We start from the raw sequence: 19,117 nt of genomic DNA on the forward strand, positions 1-19,117 counted from the left end.
ACCTTGAAGGCCGCCTCTTAAGAATGCATTTTAACAGGTTTTTCACCACTAGAGGGTGATAGTTCACGTATTTCATATAGATAACACTGTGCTCGTGCACGTGAAGTTACCTGGGAGCTATCACTGATTGGCTAAACTGCAAGTCTGTCAAAAGAACTGAAAAAAGGGGCAGTTTGCAGAGACTTAGATACAAGATAATCACAGAGGTAAAAAATATATAAATATAACTGTGTTAGTTATGCAAAACTGGGGAATGGGTAAACAAGGGATTATCTATCATTTAAAACAATAATAATTCTGGTGTAGACTGTCCCTTTAAGATTTTATATCATGTCTGATATTATATAAACAAATAAACAGTACCATGGACAGAGAGGGGGGAATGAAAATTTGAAATGTGTGTCAATGGTTATGTTTATGGTCAGCAGCCTTTACTATCAAACACTTTTCAGAATACATATGAATGTTTTACATATGCTGGTCTATATGGATCACACATTTCTAGATAAAGATTAGAAGTCAGATATGTTGAGACTATGTGATATCAGGGCCTCTAACATCAAATGTTTTTATATTTCCAATGTTATACTTGCTTGTCTTTAACATAAATGTAAAATATTTCATGTTATATATTTTTTGAACAACTTTGTATATGTTTGGGTATACACACCTGGGGGTTAACTTATGGGAGTCAAGTGATTTTGATAATTGATAACACCTGCTTAGACAGGTAGTGGGAGGAGTTTAGGAGGTTAGTTAAGATTTAAAAGCCAGTGCTTCCTTGATGTGAACTGATGCCTGAGGAAACAGCTAGCTTAAAGGGCAACTAAACCCAAAATCTTTCTTTCATGATTCAGATAGAACATACAAATTTAAACAACATTAAAATTTACTTCTATTATTTATTTTGCTTCATTTTTTTAGATATCCTTATTTGAAGAAAAAGCAATGAACATGGGTGAGCCAATCACATGAGGCTTCTATGTGCAGCAACCAATCAGCAGCTACTGAGCATATCTAGATATGCTTTTCAGCAAAGAATATCAAGAGAATAAAACAAATGAGATAATAGAAGTAAATTAGAAAGATGTTTAAAATTGCATTCTCTTTCTAAATCATGAAATAAAAAATGTGGGTTTCATGTCCCTTTAAGCTGAGAAACGCATTGCAATCTGTTTGTTTTTATACACCTTGGGTCACAAAAATACCCATAGGTTTTAATACCACTTATTTTAATAAAATATATTTTGGATTATATGGAAGCCTGAGTGTAAATCGTCATTCCTAGCACTTGACCACTAGTGCCTTGGGATCAGTTTTGCTGGGACACTGTGAGTTCCTAGCCTGCGTCAATTAGCACACTGGGTGCTGCTCAATACAAGTCCTGTTCTTGTAACCATCTTTGCAGTACCCCACTAGGAGGCGCCCTCTTTTTTGTGATTCTACACTCACAGATTCCTGGTTTAATTCATTGTGCCATTCCTTCTGGAAAGTACCTGACTTGGAATGTTTTTATTTTCCAGCATGATAATAATCCCAAGCACACTGCTAATGCAGTGAAATCATTTGAAGAGGAAAACAGCTGATATTACACTGACAGTCATGGACTGACTTCCACAGAGTCCAGACCTGAATATTATAGAGGCCGTATGGGATCACCTGGACAGAGAAAGAAATAAAAGACAACCTAAATCTAAAGAAGAACTTTGGGAAGTGATGAAAATGCCTGGTACAATACTGTATAGCAGAATATTACTTCAAAACAACTTCAGGAAGGTCTCCCCAAAAGAGTTCAAGATGTGCTTTGTGCCAAGGGAGGTCACACTAAATACTGATTTTTGCCTGAAGAAGCCATTTTGTTTTGAAAATTGTGTTTATTTTATTTTTTATGTACATATTCCCTGTATTTTCTGTTTGTAGTAATAAAGATACAGAAAAATAAATATGGATGGTCATTAAAATTTTGCTAAAACAACAAATCTAATGGTGGCCTAAGACTTTTGTACAGTACTGTATGTGTATATACATATGTATATGCATGTATCCCTATGTTAAAGGGACATAATACTCATATGCTAAATTATCTTCCCTTTTTACATAGCGATGTTCAGGTGATATTTTAATGTCAGCTTTTTACATTTATGCTGCATCACTTTCAAGTGCTTCAAATTTAGATATCATGTCCCTGTAAAGTCCTTTGCAGTCCTTTTTTTATTCTTACACCTGAGACCTCATAACATGGAGCACTTCCAACTTTTTTATGCATTTTTTTAAAATAATTGTATTAGTGTTATAATGAGTGTAAATTTACTTTTAAATGTATTTTTAATGTTTTTTTGTGCAACATTTTAGTCGAGCGTAACACTTAACCAGAGCTCTAAAGTCTCACTGTCCTGACGCGGGTTAAGTTAAATTGTGGTTGTACAAAGCGTTTACTTTCAACTTGTAATATGTGTGCTACTACCGATGTGCACTAAGAGCTATCTGCTATTTCCTATATAAATGATGATGCAAAGATTGTGGATCAAAAGTTCTCAGACAGTTAATAGTGGGTACTGGGAGCTAGTAACTGGGCCGTTACTTTTGCAACAAGCAGCTAGCAGTTAGCAATAAAGATCATTATGTCCATATGAGAAATCAAAAACATTAAACGCTGTAAGCAACCATAAAGTAACTTTCATAATCATGCCCAAATCAGTCCAAAAATAGCTGACAGTGTGTGGCGAGAATTGTGTATGAAAAAGGCTGTATACTTATAAACACAGTGGTGACACTCTCAGAGGCTGTGTAAACCTAAACGTGTCTTACACCAATCGATACACCATTCACAATTCACAATTCACACTTTACCAGCTAAGGTACTGCAAACAAGGTAAATAATGACAAGTGTTACTTGGTTAAACCTCCGCTGCTCCTGGTTCTCGGCGTCTCATCAGTGAGTATCGCCGTTCGTGGTTCCTCCTTCCTTATAAGTGACACACAGAGCGTCTAACGTACCTTGCGCTCCGGTGTTGATGCCGCTCGTCACGGCTGATCTATATTGGATATCCCGCGGTTGTAGCAGTTCTTCTTCCTGAAGTTCGGCGGCTGTCCCAGCGTGTTTCCGGCAGCTTGTAGAAATGTTTGGCTGCTAGCTGCACAAGCCCAGATGCTCCTCCCACTAAATAGGAGGTAAGGTGATAGGCCAATAGTTCCGGCAGGTAACAAAGGAAACAAATACTGAATGGAGTCCCAGTACTCCACGATAAAATATGTAAAAAAGAAAGTTCCTTTGTAGTTTCTTGAAAATGACACAGAGCTGAGATAAATAAAAAAGAAAAGTCTTTATTGTGGATCCATGAAACAAACAAGTGCTCCTTGTGAATTAAAAAATGAGAGAAAGAGTTTGACCAGTTTCGGTCTCTGGGACCGTAGTCATAAACATTAAAAACTACCTGGTGTGCAGGACTTTTAAATGAAATGGTATCCCCCTATTGGAGGATCCAATACCTCCCATTTTAACTATTTGTTATCTTACTTAACTTCAACAATAAGACACATTAGTTATAAAGAGTATGTTGTAAATATCAAACAGAGCATACTGTAATTATTCGTTTTGAAAACCTAATAGAAACTGGTCTAATCAAATGGGGTTATAAATTGAGATTAAAGCATTGTGTATTAACACTATGTATATATGGAATTAGATATACAAGTTAAACCAAACGCTGGAATTAGCATCTCCATTTATATCTTTCTTAATTTGTTGTTCAGTGTTGTTTAAGTACATGTTAAATAAATATGCCAAACCAATAAACACTTGACTGTCATCTATTAAACATTTATCTGTTAGATCACCAAATCCTTCTTTAAAGGAGCCCTGGAGCTCTAATGTTTAATAGATGACAGTCAAGTGTTTATTGGTTTGGCATATTTATTTAACATGTACTTAAACAACACTGAACAACAAATTAAGAAAGATATAAATGGAGATGCTAATTCCAGCGTTTGGTTTAACTTGTATATCTAATTCCATATATACATAGTGTTAATACACAATGCTTTAATCTCAATTTATAACCCCATTTGATTAGACCAGTTTCTATTAGGTTTTCAAAACGAATAATTACATTATGCTCTGTTTGATATTTACAACATACTCTTTATAACTAATGTGTCTTATTGCTGAAGTTAAGTAAGATAACAAATAGTTAAAATGGGAGGTATTGGATCCTCCAATAGGGGGATACCATTTCATTTAAAAGTCCTGCACACCAGGTAGTTTTTAATGTTTATGACTACGGTCCCAGAGACCGAAACCGGTCAAACTCTTTCTCTCATTTTTTAATTCACAAGGAGCACTTGTTTGTTTCATGGATCCACAATAAAGACTTTTCTTTTTTATTTATATCAGCTCTGTGTCATTTTCAAGAAACTACAAAGGAACTTTCTTTTTTACATATGCTATTTCCTATGGTGAACATTTTCAGGGCAGCAGAGGAGCAGCTAGACATCAGATTAAATTTAAATAACGTTTAAGTCTTAGCTGGTGCTATTGCTACAAGCCAGCAGAAGCACAACAGAAAATTTGTGTGATCAGGACTGGCGAAGATCAAAAGTGAAGCTCACATACTTACTGGCTGACACAGGAATGCTCAATTGACATGGACTTTGCTAAAATGTTATTCAGTTATGTATATTTGGACTTTTTAACTCTTTCCTGCTTTTAGAGAAATGGTTTTTACACAACAAAATCAACTACTTTTTTGTCACATGCATTTGTTATGGGGCCAATCAATTATCATTTTTGGACAAATTAAATGAAAATGTAATGGTTTATTTACTTCTCCTCTTGACTATTTATACTTTGAGACTTTTGAAATCCTGTTGCAGGCTCGGCCTTGTTACTTGACTACAAGAACTAGTTCTCTGCTTTGCCCTTTGACACTGTTTTACCTAAACTGTGCTTTGACCTTCTGCCTGGTCTGGACTACTTATTTTGCTCTATGATACCAGGGCCTCTATTTATCAAGCTGTCCACTTACCTGCATTCGACGGCCCCAATACGCTCGCCTAAGATCGCCTAACATCGCCGCCGCGGACCTGAATACGTTCGCCAAATTTATCAAGAAAGCTGTCAAAAGGCCGTTTACCAAGTACGGTGCGATGAGCAGCGGACTGTTGTTAACTAACCGTCATCGATCTCGCTGCTCTTTGGCTTATTCGCAGCTTTCTTGCTAGCCTGTCACTAAGCACCCACACTAAACTATACTGTTTTACCCCCTATACCGCCCCTCCCGGAGCCCCCCGAAACTAAATAAAGTTATTAACCCCTAAACCACCGCTCCCGGACCCCGCCGCAGCTATAATAAATATATTAACCCCTAAACCGCCGCTCCCGGACCCCGCCGCAACTATAATAAATATATTGTACAGATTGCTAACAGCGCTCGCCTACTTCCTTATAGCTCCTGGGTAATAGGGTATCTAGCCTACCCTAAGGGAAAGTTATTAGTACAAATAATAATGGTCCAAGAGCGCCTATAAGTAGGCTAAGGAAGATATTATCAGATTGAATAAATTCAAATTTATTACAAATCATAAAACATATAACATAATTGTGAATAACATGGATCCATGTATACTATATACATCTAAAAACAATAAAAACAGTTGTCGATTATATCTTGCAAACACTTGTCAAATATAACATTCAAACAGTTAAAATGATCACCAAAAGGGGGTATAGTTCCTATGAGGTCTCCAAAAAATTATGGAGATAAACAAGTGGAAGTCGTAGGAAGATCTTATAAACAATAAAAAATAAAAAATCCTTGATGACTAACCCAAAATTGTGCTTGGTTCAAAAAGTTCAGTGATAACGTCCAGTGAAATTATCTTAGTGATGTTATAAAAGAAAAATTAAAAATATAAAAATATAAAAATACTGAAAAATAGAAAAAATTGAAAAAAATTTGTGGTCAAAAAAGTCAGTGGTATGTGTAATCCAAATGAGTGGTCGGGTAATGGTAATTGTTAAAGGGTGCTCCTCCTAGTAATAGTGTTAAAAGGTGCTCCTCCTAGTAAAAGTGTTGAAAAGTGAATCTCAAGTGTCTTCGTGTAGGTGATGATGGTTTTTGATTAAATAACTATGGCCTAGATTTGGAGTTTGGCGGTAAAAGGGCTGTTAACGCTCCGCGGGCTTTTTTCTGGCCGCACCATAAAATTAACTCTGGTATCGAGAGTTCAAACAAAGGCTGCGTTAGGCTCCAAAAAAGGAGCGTAGAGCATTTTTACCGCAAATGCAACTCTCGATACCAGAGTTGCTTACGGACGCGGCCGGCCTCAAAAACGTGCTCGTGCACGATATCCCCATAGGAAACTATGGGGCTGTTTGAGCTGGAAAAAAACCTAACACCTGCAAAAAAGCAGCGTTCAGCTCCTAACGCAGCCCCATTGTTTCCTATGGGGAAACACTTCCTACGTCTGCACCTAACACTCTAACATGTACCCCGAGTCTAAACACCCCTAACCTTACACTTATTAACCCCTAATCTGCCGCCCCCGCTATCGCTGACCCCTGCATATTTTTTTTAACCCCTAATCTGCCGCTCCGTAAACCGCCGCCACCTACGTTATCCCTATGTACCCCTAATCTGCTGCCCTAACATCGCCGACCCCTATATTATATTTATTAACCCCTAATCTGCCCCCCACAATGTCGCCGACACCTGCCTACACTTATTAACCCCTAATCTGCCGACCGGAGCTCACCGCTATTCTAATAAATGTATTAACCCCTAAAGCTAAGTCTAACCCTAACACTAACACCCCCCTAAGTTAAATATAATTTTTATCTAACGAAATAAATTAACTCTTATTAAATAAATGATTCCTATTTAAAGCTAAATACTTACCTGTAAAATGAACCCTAATATAGCTACAATATAACTAATAATTATATTATAGCTATTTTAGGATTAATATTTATTTTACAGGCAACTTTGTAATTATTTTAACCAGGTACAATAGCTATTAAATAGTTAAGAACTATTTAATAGTTACCTAGTTAAAATAATAACAAATTTACCTGTAAAATAAATCCTAACCTAAGATATAATTAAACCTAACACTACCCTATCAATAAAATAATTAAATAAACTACCTACAATTACCTACAATTAACCTAACACTACACTATCAATAAATTAATTAAACACAATTCCTACAAATAAATACAATTAAATAAACTAGCTAAAGTACAAAAAATAAAAAAGAACTAAGTTACAGAAAATAAAAAAATATTTACAAACATAAGAAAAATATTACAACAATTTTAAACTAATTACACCTACTCTAAGCCCCCTAATAAAATAACAAAGCCCCCCAAAATAAAAAATTCCCTACCCTATTCTAAATTAAAAAAGTTACAAGCTCTTTTACCTTACCAGCCCTGAACAGGGCCCTTTGCGGGGCATGCCCCAAGAATTTCAGCTCTTTTGCCTGTAAAAGAATAAATACAATACCCCCCCCCCCCAACATTACAACCCACCACCCACATACCCCTAATCTAACCCAAACCCCCCTTAAATAAACCTAACACTAAGCCCCTGAAGATCTTCCTACCTTGTCTTCACCATACCAGGTTCACCGATCCGTCCTGAAGAGCTCCTCCGATGTCCTGATCCAAGCCCAAGCGGGGGCTGAAGAGGTCCATGATCCGGTCAAAGTCTTCATCCAAGCGGGGCAGAAGAGGATCTTCCATCCGATTGAAGTCATCATCCAGGCGGCATCTTCTATGGTCTTCCATCCGGAGCGAAGCGGCAGGATCCTGAAGACCTCCAGCGCGGAACATCCATCCGGACCGACGACTGAACGACGAATGACTGTTCCTTTAAGGGACGTCATCCAACATGGTGTCCCTCGAATTCCGATTGGCTGATAGGATTCTATCAGCCAATCGGAATTAAGGTAGGAATTTTCTGATTGGCTGATGGAATCAGCCAATCAGAATCTAGTTCAATCCGATTGGCCGATCCAATCAGCCAATCAGATTGAGCTCGCATTCTATTGGCTGATCGGAACAGCCAATAGAATGCGAGCTCAATCTGATTGGCTGATTGGATCAGCCAATCGGATTGAACTTGATTCTGATTGGCTGATTCCATCAGCCAATCAGAAAATTCCTACCTTAATTCCGATTGGCTGATAGAATCCTATCAGCCAATCGGAATTCGAGGGACGCCATCTTGGATGACGTCCCTTAAAGGAACAGTCATTCGTCGTTCAGTCGTCGGTCCGGATGGATGTTCCGCGCTGGAGGTCTTCAGGATCCTGCCGCTTCGCTCCGGATGGAAGACCATAGAAGATGCCGCCTGGATGATGACTTCAATCGGATGGAAGATCCTCTTCTGCCCCGCTTGGATGAAGACTTTGACCGGATCATGGACCTCTTCAGCCCCCGCTTGGGCTTGGATCAGGACATCGGAGGAGCTCTTCAGCACGGATCGGTGAACCTGGTATGGTGAAGACAAGGTAGGAAGATCTTCAGGGGCTTAGTGTTAGGTTTATTTAAGGGGGGTTTGGGTTAGATTAGGGGTATGTGGGTGGTGGGTTGTAATGTTGGGGGGGGTATTGTATTTATTCTTTTACAGGCAAAAGAGCTGAAATTCTTGGGGCATGCCCCGCAAAGGGCCCTGTTCAGGGCTGGTAAGGTAAAAGAGCTTGTAACTTTTTTAATTTAGAATAGGGTAGGGAATTTTTTATTTTGGGGGTCTTTGTTATTTTATTAGGGGGCTTAGAGTAGGTGTAATTAGTTTAAAATTGTTGTAATATTTTTCTTATGTTTGTAAATATTTTTTTATTTTCTGTAACTTAGTTCTTTTTTATTTTTTGTACTTTAGCTAGTTTATTTAATTGTATTTATTTGTAGGAATTGTGTTTAATTAATTTATTGATAGTGTAGTGTTAGGTTAATTGTAGGTAATTGTAGGTAGTTTATTTAATTATTTTATTGATAGGGTAGTGTTAGGTTTAATTATATCTTAGGTTAGGATTTATTTTACAGGTAAATTTGTTATTATTTTAACTAGGTAACTATTAAATAGTTCTTAACTATTTAATAGCTATTGTACCTGGTTAAAATAATTACAAAGTTGCCTGTAAAACAAATATTAATCCTAAAATAGCTATAATATAATTATAATTTATATTGTAGCTATATTAGGATTTATTTTACAGGTAAGTATTTAGCTTTAAATAGGAATCATTTATTTAATAAGAATTAATTAATTTCGTTAGATGTAAATTATATTTAAGTTAGGGGGGTGTTAGTGTTAGGGTTAGACTTAGCTTTAGGGGTTAATACATTTATTAGAATAGCGGTGAGCTCCGGTCGGCAGATTAGGGGTTAATAATTGAAGTTAGGTGTCGGCGATGTTAGGGAGGGCAGATTAGGGGTTAATACTATTTATGATAGGGTTAGTGAGGCGGGTTAGGGGTTCATAACTTTATTATAGTAGCGCTCAGGTCCGCTCGGCAGATTAGGGGTTAATAAGTGTAGGCAGGTGTCGGCGACGTTGAGGGGGGCAGATTAGGGGTTAATAAATATAATATAGGGGTCGGCGATGTTAGGGGCAGCAGATTAGGGGTACATAGGGATAACGTAGGTGGCGGTCGGCAGATTAGGGGTTAAAAATTTTAATCGAGTGGCGGCGATGTGGGGGGACCTCGGTTTAGGGGTACATAGGTAGTTTATGGGTGTTAGTGTACTTTAGGGTACAGTAGTTAAGAGCTTTATGAACCGGCGTTAGCCAGAAAGCTCTTAACTCCTGCTTTTTTCAGGCGGCTGGAGTTTTGTCGTTAGAGCTCTAACGCTCACTTCAGAAACGACTCTAAATACCAGCGTTAGAAAGATCCCATTGAAAAGATAGGATACGCAAATGGCGTAGGGGGATCTGCGGTATGGAAAAGTCGCGGCTGAAAAGTGAGCGTTAGACCCTTTAATCACTGACTCCAAATACCGGCGGTAGCCTAAAACCAGCGTTAGGAGCCTCTAACGCTGGTTTTGACGGCTACCGCCAAACTCCAAATCTAGGCCTATGCTTTTTCTTTTCAGTGATATCCTTAATGGTACCTGAAAATTAAAGAAATAACATAGTGCAATAACGCTTCACAACTTAAATAATATTAAAATAATGCTCACCAGTTTGTCAACGCGTTTCGGCTTCTTTATAGGCCTTTTTCAAGACTATATTGTGGTGAGTAATGGTGGCTCTATTTATGTGTGTAGGTAACCAATGGGTTGCTCTCATTTTGGCGCTAAAAATCACTTTGGTGCCAAAAATCTCTGTTCCTAACCCGGAAGTGTTTTTAACTATACACTTCCGTTTGTTAATAGAACCCCCAGAACACCTTTCTATCAACAAAGGCACATGAGGGACCACGCTGGCGGGGTCCCTCATGTGCCAATTTTTCTTTTATAACATCACTAAGATAATTTCACTGGACGTTATCACTGAACTTTTTGAACCAAGCACAATTTTGGGTTAGTCATCAAGGATTTTTTATTTTTTATTGTTTATAAGATCTTCCTACGACTTCCACTTGTTTATCTCCATAATTTTTTGGAGACCTCATAGGAACTATACCCCCTTTTGGTGATCATTTTAACTGTTTGAATGTTATATTTGACAAGTGTTTGCAAGATATAATCGACAACTGTTTTTATTGTTTTTAGATGTATATAGTATACATGGATCCATGTTATTCACAATTATGTTATATGTTTTATGATTTGTAATAAATTTGAATTTATTGAATCTGATAATATCTTCCTTAGCCTACTTATAGGCGCTCTTGGACCATTATTATTTATAATAAATATATTAACCCCTAAACCGCCGCTCCCGGACCCCGCCGCCACCTACATTATACATTTTAACCCCTAATCTACCTCCCCCTATACCGCCGCCACCTACATAAAGTTATTAACCCCTATCCTGCCGATCTCGAACCCCACCGCAACTAAAAAAAATGTTTAACCCCTAAACCGCCGCTTCCGGAGCCCACCGCCACCTACATTATACATATTAACCCCTATCCTGCCCCCCCTACACCGCCGCCACTATAATAAAGTAATTAACCCCTAAACCTAAGTCTAACCCTAACCCTAACACCCCCTAACTTAAATATATTTAAAATAAATCTAAATAAATATTACTATTATTAACTAAATAATTCATATTTAAAACTAAATACCTATAAAATAAACCCTAAGATAGCTACAATATAATTAATAATTACATTGTAGCTATTTTAGGATTTATTTTTATTTTACAAGCAACTTTGTATTTCTTTTAACTAGGTACAATAGTTATTAACTATTTAATAACTACCTAGTTAAAATAAATACAAAATTACCTGTAAAATAAAACCTAACCTAAGTTACAATTGCACCGAACACTACACTATCATTAAATTAATTACATAAATTAACTACAATTAAATAAAACTAATTATAATTAACTAAAGTACAAAACCCCCCCACTAAATTACAGAAAATAAAAAAAGAATTACAAGAATTTTAAGCTAATTACACCTAATATAAGCCCCCTAATAAAATAAAAAAGCCCCCCAAAATAATAAAATTCCCTACCCTATACTAAATTAAAAATAGCCCTTAAAAGGGCCTTTTGTGGGGCATTGCCCCAAAGTAATCAGCACTTTTACCTGTAAAAAAAAATACAATACCCCCCCAACATTAAAACCCACAACCCACACACCCAACCCTACTCTAAAACCCACCCAATCCCCCCTTAAAAAAACCTAACACTAACCCCCTGAAGATCACCCTACCTTGAGCCGTTTTCACCCAGCTGGGCACAAGTGGACCTCCAGACCGGCAGAAGTCTTCATCCTATCCGGGCAGAAGAGGACATCCAGACTGGCAGAAGGCTTCATCCAGGCGGCATCTTCTATCTTCATCCAGAGCGCGTCCATCTTCAATCCATCCGACGCGGAGCATCCTCTTCCATCAACGTCCTAACACTGAATGAAGGTTCCTTTAAATGACATCATCCAAGAAGGCGTCCCTCAAATTCCAATTGGCTGAAAGGATTCTATCAGCCAATCGGAATTAAGGTAGGAAAAATCCTATTGGCTGATTGGATCAGTCAATAGGATTGAACTTCAATCCTATTGGCTGATCCAATCAGCCAATAGGATTGAGCTTGCATTCTATTGGCTTTTTCAATCAGCTAATAGAATGTGATCTCAATTCTATTGGCTGATTGCATCAGCCAATAGGATTTTTCCTTCCTTAATTCCGATTGGTTAATTTACAGGTAAATTTGTATTTATTTTAACTAGGTAGTTATTAAATAGTTAATAACTATTTAATAACTATTCTACCTAGTTAAAATAAATACAAAGTTGCCTGTAAAATAAATATAAACCCTAAGCTAGCTATAATGTAACTATTAGGGTTTATGTTATAGGTAAGTATTTAGTTTTAAATAGGATTAATTTATTTAATTGTAGTAATTTTATTTCATTTTATTTAAATTATATTTAAGTTAGGGGGGTGTTAGGGTTAGACTTAGGTTTTGGGGTTAATAAATTTAATATAGTAGCGGCAGCGTTAGGATTCTATCAGCCAATCGGAATTAAGGTAGGAAAAATCCTATTGGCTGATGCAATCAGGCAATAGGATTGACCTCGCATTCTATTGGCTAATCGTAACAGCCAATAGAATTCAAGGTCAATCCTATCGGCTGATTGCATTAGAATTCTATCTATCTATCAGCCAATCAGAATTCAAGGGGCGCCATATTGGATGACGTCATTTAAAGGAACCGTCATTTGTCGTTTAGTTGTCGGGATGCTCCACCTCGGATGTCTTCAAGATGGAACCGCTCCTCGTCGGATGGAAGAAGATAGAAGATGCCGCCTGGATGAAGACTTCTGCCCATCTGTAGGACCTCTTGTGCCCGGATTGGATGAAGACTTCTGCCCATCTTGAGGACCACTTCGCCCGGATTCATTGAGGACTTAGGCCCGGTTGGGTGAAGACGGCTCAAGGTAGGGTGATCTTCAGGGGGTTAGTGTTAGTTTTTTTTAAGGGGGGTTTGGGTGGGTTTTAGAGTAGGGTAGGGTGTGTGGGTGGTGGGTTTTAATGTTGGGGGGGGTGTATTTCTTTTTTTACAGGTAAAAGAGTTGATTACCTTGGGGCAATGCCCCGCAAAAAGCCCTTTTAAGGGCTGTTTGTAATTTAGTATAGGGTAGTGGATTTTATTATTTTGGGGGGATTTTTTTATTTTATTAGGGGGCTTAGATTAGGTGTAATTAGTTTAAAATTCTTGTAATTTTTTTTATTTTCTGTAATTGAGTTGTTTTTTTTGTACTGGGGTTAAATGGAGCCGGGTTTACTCAATGTGCTAGGCTTTTATTTTATCTCTGCATTGAGGTTTATCTAAGCAAAAAGCAGTTGCATGGAAGTTGTACAGCTCCATCCATTAACATTTTGGATTGTAGCTATGCAATGTCTCTGCCAGTACAGTAGCCTGCATAGGATTTAGGCCTCAGTGGTGCAAAGTGACCAAAATACATTTTAATTTAAATTCTTATTTTTTTTGTTGAATAACATTTGTATGGAATCATTATTGCACTGCTTTCAGAAGTTGAGTTAATGCAAAGGGGTCGAATTATCATTTGTCGGACGGACATGATCCGCATACGCTGTCAGCATTTATCATTGCACCAGCATTTACTCATGAAATGCTTGTGCAATACCGCCCCTTGCACATTCACGGTCAAATGGCCGCTAGCAGGGGTGTCAATCATCCCAATTGTATCCGATTGGGCTAATTGCTGTCCTCACCTCAGAGGTGGCAGACAAGTTAAGGAGCAGTGGTCTTATGAAGGCTCACGCGGAAACAGCAGCATACACTGCTTGATAAATATGCCCCTAAATGTGGAACCATAGAGTGTACATTTAAAATATGAAAAATCAACTCCCATGCTTTTGTTTACAATGTACACTGTAGAAAACAACAGAAGAAAAATCACTGGTTTGCTTTTTATTTGTTTTCATTTTGTTTGTTTTTTTCTTCTTATATGTGAGTAAGTAAAGTTTCCAAAAGCTTGGTCTGCTGCAAAAGTATATAATTTGTGTGGGCACCTCACAGAAAAAAGCACTGAAATTGATATTTAAATGCAATGAATGCAAATTAGTTAAAAAAAAAACAAACAAACTAAAATTGGGTTGAGTAGGATGGTGTGAAATGTCTCAGAAGCAAAGGAGTTAATGGAATATCAAATCTTAACCACCCCCAGGTAAGGTTACAAAGTTGCACTTACATACAGCATATTGGGGGATCTGAGAGTTTGTTTAACAGTTCCATTAAGAGACGTGGTATTTATCCACCATACAACTGAGAACGAAAACTTTCCTAGAATGTTCTAATAATGTTTTTGCATGTGTTAAAAAGTGTATTATTTAATGGGATGTTTTTTGCATATCTTTTTACTATTTGATCTTATTATATCTTACCAGGTACGAGCACCATGCTTTAATGAAATATTAGGAATTCATGAATCGGACATGTTTAAAGAGAAAGCAACACTGGTTAGCTTTATCTATCCAGCTCAAAACCCTGACTTAATTGGCAAACTCCAACAACGTAAACTTAATGTTTTGGCTATGGACCAAGTACCTAGAGTAACAATTGCTCAAGGATATGATGCACTAAGCTCTATGGCCAATATTGCTGGGTAAGGTAGACGTTTAATTTACTTTATTCTTGCCACACTCATGTATAATGGATTGTCTTTTTTCATTTTTATGTTAATTTTATTTTAAATACCTTAATTACAGTATAAAGATTACAATATAAAAATAGTTTGGCTTTGGAGTATTTTATATTTCAACTAGAGTTGGTCATTATAATAGGTTGTGCCAAGTTTATTCACACATTGCAGATTAATTGGTTTGAGACAGAATTTACTTAGAAGATTCATAGCACATCTAACTCATTAAAGGGATACTAAACCCAATTTTTTTATTGAATAATTCAGATAGAGCATGCTTGCTGATTGGTGGTGGATACATTTAGCCAACAATCAGCAAGCATAACCCTGGTGCTGAACTAAAAATGGACCGGCTCCTAAGCTTACATTCTTGCTTTTTAATTAAAGATAGCAAGAGAACAAAGACAAATTGATAATAGGAGTAAATTAGAAAGTTGCTTAAAATGGCATATTCTATTTGAATCATGAAAGGAAAAATTGGGTTTAGTGTAATATGAGTAATAAAACCGAAATCTGGCTCTTTATATTACATTGATATTGGCTTTAGTATTTTCAGTTCCACAGAGGTATCCATGGGTGTATATTGCTAAAATAATATGTTTTTTTGAGTTTCAGTGGATAGGCTTCTGCATTGAAATTATATTTTAACATTTTTATAATGATGTCCAATGTTAAGTCTGTAGATATAAGTCTAAAAACGATAATATAAAACAGCAACTTTCACTTAGTAGGGCCCAGGTGTTAGAAAACAAAAAGATACATACATATACATGTCTAATGATGTATATTAATGTGTGTGTGTGTGTGATATCCCTTTAAATCTAAACCCTGCATTAGCACTTCCTTCCTATTTAAGGAAGTGCTTACCCATTAATCAGGGCCTGAAAATTGAAGTTGTTTCTCACTTCTCCTTGCTCCTCTGAGGAGCTACTTCCACATTGTGCATTTGTTGCATAACCTTCAGGTCTTTTACATCGCCTTCGATACCCGCTGGGTATCTACTTTTGCCTCTATCCTGACCGGGACCATCTTCCGGATTCATCCGCCAAACGGAACTTCTTTCACCACGCCGAAGTCGCGCTCACACCAAACAGACGCTGAACCTAAGAGCTGCAACTTACCTCTCAACCTGTATATCCAAAAGGCATTACCGCTCCCCACGCTTCATACCACCGCTACCGTTAAGATAAGTACCGCTCTCCACGCTACAATTTATTCATTCATAAAGGTTAAACCTTAGACACCATTGTTTGTTATTGGAGATTCCTATAACCTTTATTGTGATTCTCATCTGACTCAGTAGATTGCGGTTTGGTATTCAAGCTAGTATGTCTGGACTGTGTATATATTTTATTGCATGAAAGTGTGAGTGCGTGAAGAAATTACCTTTACTTTATCAAGCAGTCTAATCCTTTGCTTTGCTTTATCTGCTTTAATCAGCATTTACTGTTGCATAATTTTGTAACACATATGACTCTCTCTGAACTTAAAACTCAGTTACTCATAATATTTCCTGAATATTTATATATTCATACCTTAGTGAAGTTTCATAATATTCTATCAATTACAAAATTAATGACTCACCTTAAATAAGTAAGTTTAATAAATCATTTTCTCTTGCTTATTTTAAGAAAAGAGCAACAAAACCTTTATTTTTCCATATTCAAATCATTACACTATTAGATAACTTTTGGTTATCACAGAATTTTCAGGCCTATAAGGTTATAACCTGTAAAATATAGGATGGATCCTAGTGAAATAAAAAATGAATTCACCAACATCCATCAAAAATTAGAATATCTAGCCAGGGCCTTAACTGAGGTACAATCAGAAAATAAAGCACTTAAAACTCTAGTAAAAGAATGTTTACCAGCCAAGAGCTCAGAAGTCCCTGAACCTCACATTAACTATCCTCAACCCTTTTCTGGTAAACGAAGTGAATATAGAGACTTTAAAAATGCTTGCAAATTACTTTTTTCATTAAGGCCTAAAACTTATCACTCTGAGAGAATCAAGGTTTGTACTACCATCTCCTTCCTCCAGGGGGAGCCTCGCTCATGGGCTAATAGATATTTTGAGAATAACCATCCAATCTTAGATTCCTTGGAAGAATTTTTTTTAGCTATGACATCCTTATATGAGGACTCTCATTCACAGATGACGGCAGAAACGAAACTGAGATCCCTAAAACAGGGTAAGAGGAATATAGAAGATTATATTACTGAATTCCAAATGTGGATAGATGATTCTAAATGGAATGAAATTAGTTTGAAGAACCAGTTCAGACTGGGCCTTTCAGAATTGTTAAAAGATGAGTTGTCCCGTTTGGAGATGCCCGAAACCCTGAATGGACTGATGAAATTAAGTACTACCCTGGATCGGCGAATACGTGAAAGGAAGGCTGAGAGAGCTACCTGTGACGTACCACCTAGACGTCCGTATCTTTACACACCCAACCAGGAAAAGGGTAATTCTAATCAGACCCCAATGGAGATTGGAGCCATAAAAGGACCTTTAACACCTGAAGAAAAGGCCAGACGCAGATCTGAGAATCTATGCTTATATTGTGGGCAAAAAGAACACTCAGTTAATAATTGCCCAATTCTTCAAAAGCAAAAGAAGGGTAAGATTCATTCAAAACATAATATTTTATACTTCACTCAAAACCCTCAATTGACTCTTAACCTTTCTTTACAGTGGGATCAGAAAAACGTGCAGTCTAATGCATTGATCGATTCTGGGGCAGCCGGAAATTATATCGATATATCTTTTGTTGATTTAAATAAAATTCCTACTGTTTGCAAGGCACAACCAGTCTCAGTTAAACTTATTGATGGTTCCCTCATACAACATGGTCCCATTACTCATCAAACAATACCTTTACTAGTGACAACTGACAATGGACATACTGAATATCTTACTTTTGACTTAATTTCCATCCACATGCATACACTTATTTTTGGCTTTTCATGGTTAAAAAAAACATAACCCCAGCATTGACTGGTCCACTCCACAGGTATCATTAGCATCACCATTCTGTTTAAAAACATGTTATCCATATCAGTTAATCTCTGCTATTGAATCTGAACTACCAGAAATGTATCAGGATCTGGCAGAGGTGTTTGATCTAAAAGAGGCAGAAAACCTCCCCCCTCATAGGGAGTTTGATTGTCCAATTGATCTGATACCGGGCTCTCAAATTCCTCACGGAAAAATATACCCACTTTCACAAGAGGAACTTACTTACTTACGTTCCTATTTAGACGACAATCTCCGAAAAGGTTTTATATCCCACTCAACATCTCCAGCTGCTGCTGGAATGTTCCTAGTACGCAATAAGGACGGTACAATAAGACCCATTATTGATTATAGAGCTTTAAACGAAATTACTGTTAAAAACAGATATCCTCTACCCCTCATACCCGAATTATTGGAACGTTTAAACGAAGCTACAATTTATTCAAAACTTGATCTTAAGGGGGCTTACAATCTTATCCGTATGAAAGAAGGTCATGAGTGGAAAACCGCCTTTAGAACCCGTTATGGGCTCTTTCAATATAATGTAATGCCCTTCGGCTTAAGCAATGCTCCTGCAACATTCCAGCATTTTATTAATGAAATATTCCACGACCTTATGGACATCTGTGTTATAATTTACTTAGATGATATTCTAATATACTCCAAAACACCCTCTGATCACGAAAAGCATGTAAGATGGGTACTCACCCGTCTCAAGGAGCACAAATTATATGCTAAATTAGAAAAATGTGTATTCCATGTCTCTAAGATAAAATTTTTAGGTTATATAATAACTCCTAACCATGTACAAATGGATCCTGACAAAGTGTCTGCCATTAAAGATTGGCCAGCTCCCACTACTGTAAAAGCGTTACAACGCTTTATCGGTTTCGCTAATTTTTATCGAAAGTTTATTAAAAACTTTTCTTCAATAGTAAGACCACTGACACAACTGACTAGTGTTAATCAAAAATTTAAATGGTCTCAAAAAGCTCAAGAAACCTTCGAAAAACTTAAAGAGTTATTTTCTACAGCACCAATCTTATCACTACCCAACTTTGATCTACAATTCCAACTTGAAGCAGATGCCTCTAATACTGGCATAGGAGCAGTACTCTCCCAACAACAAGTTGAGAATGGGGAAATTCACCCCATTGCATTTTATTCAAGAACCTTAACTAGTGCAGAAAGTAATTATAGTGTGGGGGACAAAGAATTGTTAGCAATAAAGAGTGCCCTTGAACAATGGAGACACCTCCTAGAAGGATCTAAACTTCCATTCATTATTTTTACTGACCATAAGAATCTTGAA

The 19,117-nt window shown here is 37.1% G+C and overlaps 1 long non-coding RNA gene and 1 pseudogene across 1 annotated transcript; both read left to right on the forward strand.

Annotated features, from left to right (window-relative positions):
- The window catches only part of LOC128663230 (NAD(P) transhydrogenase, mitochondrial-like), a 402,446-nt pseudogene that overhangs the window by 86,406 nt on the left and 296,923 nt on the right, over positions 1-19,117 (forward strand).
- On the forward strand, positions 929-1,979 carry LOC128663231 (uncharacterized). Its single transcript, XR_008402838.1, has 2 exons — positions 929-958; positions 1,524-1,979. It is a non-coding gene; the product is annotated as an uncharacterized LOC128663231 (long non-coding RNA).

This window comes from Bombina bombina, chromosome 6 (assembly GCF_027579735.1).
Source record: "Bombina bombina isolate aBomBom1 chromosome 6, aBomBom1.pri, whole genome shotgun sequence".
In the NCBI taxonomy this organism is placed as follows: Eukaryota; Metazoa; Chordata; class Amphibia; order Anura; family Bombinatoridae; genus Bombina; species Bombina bombina.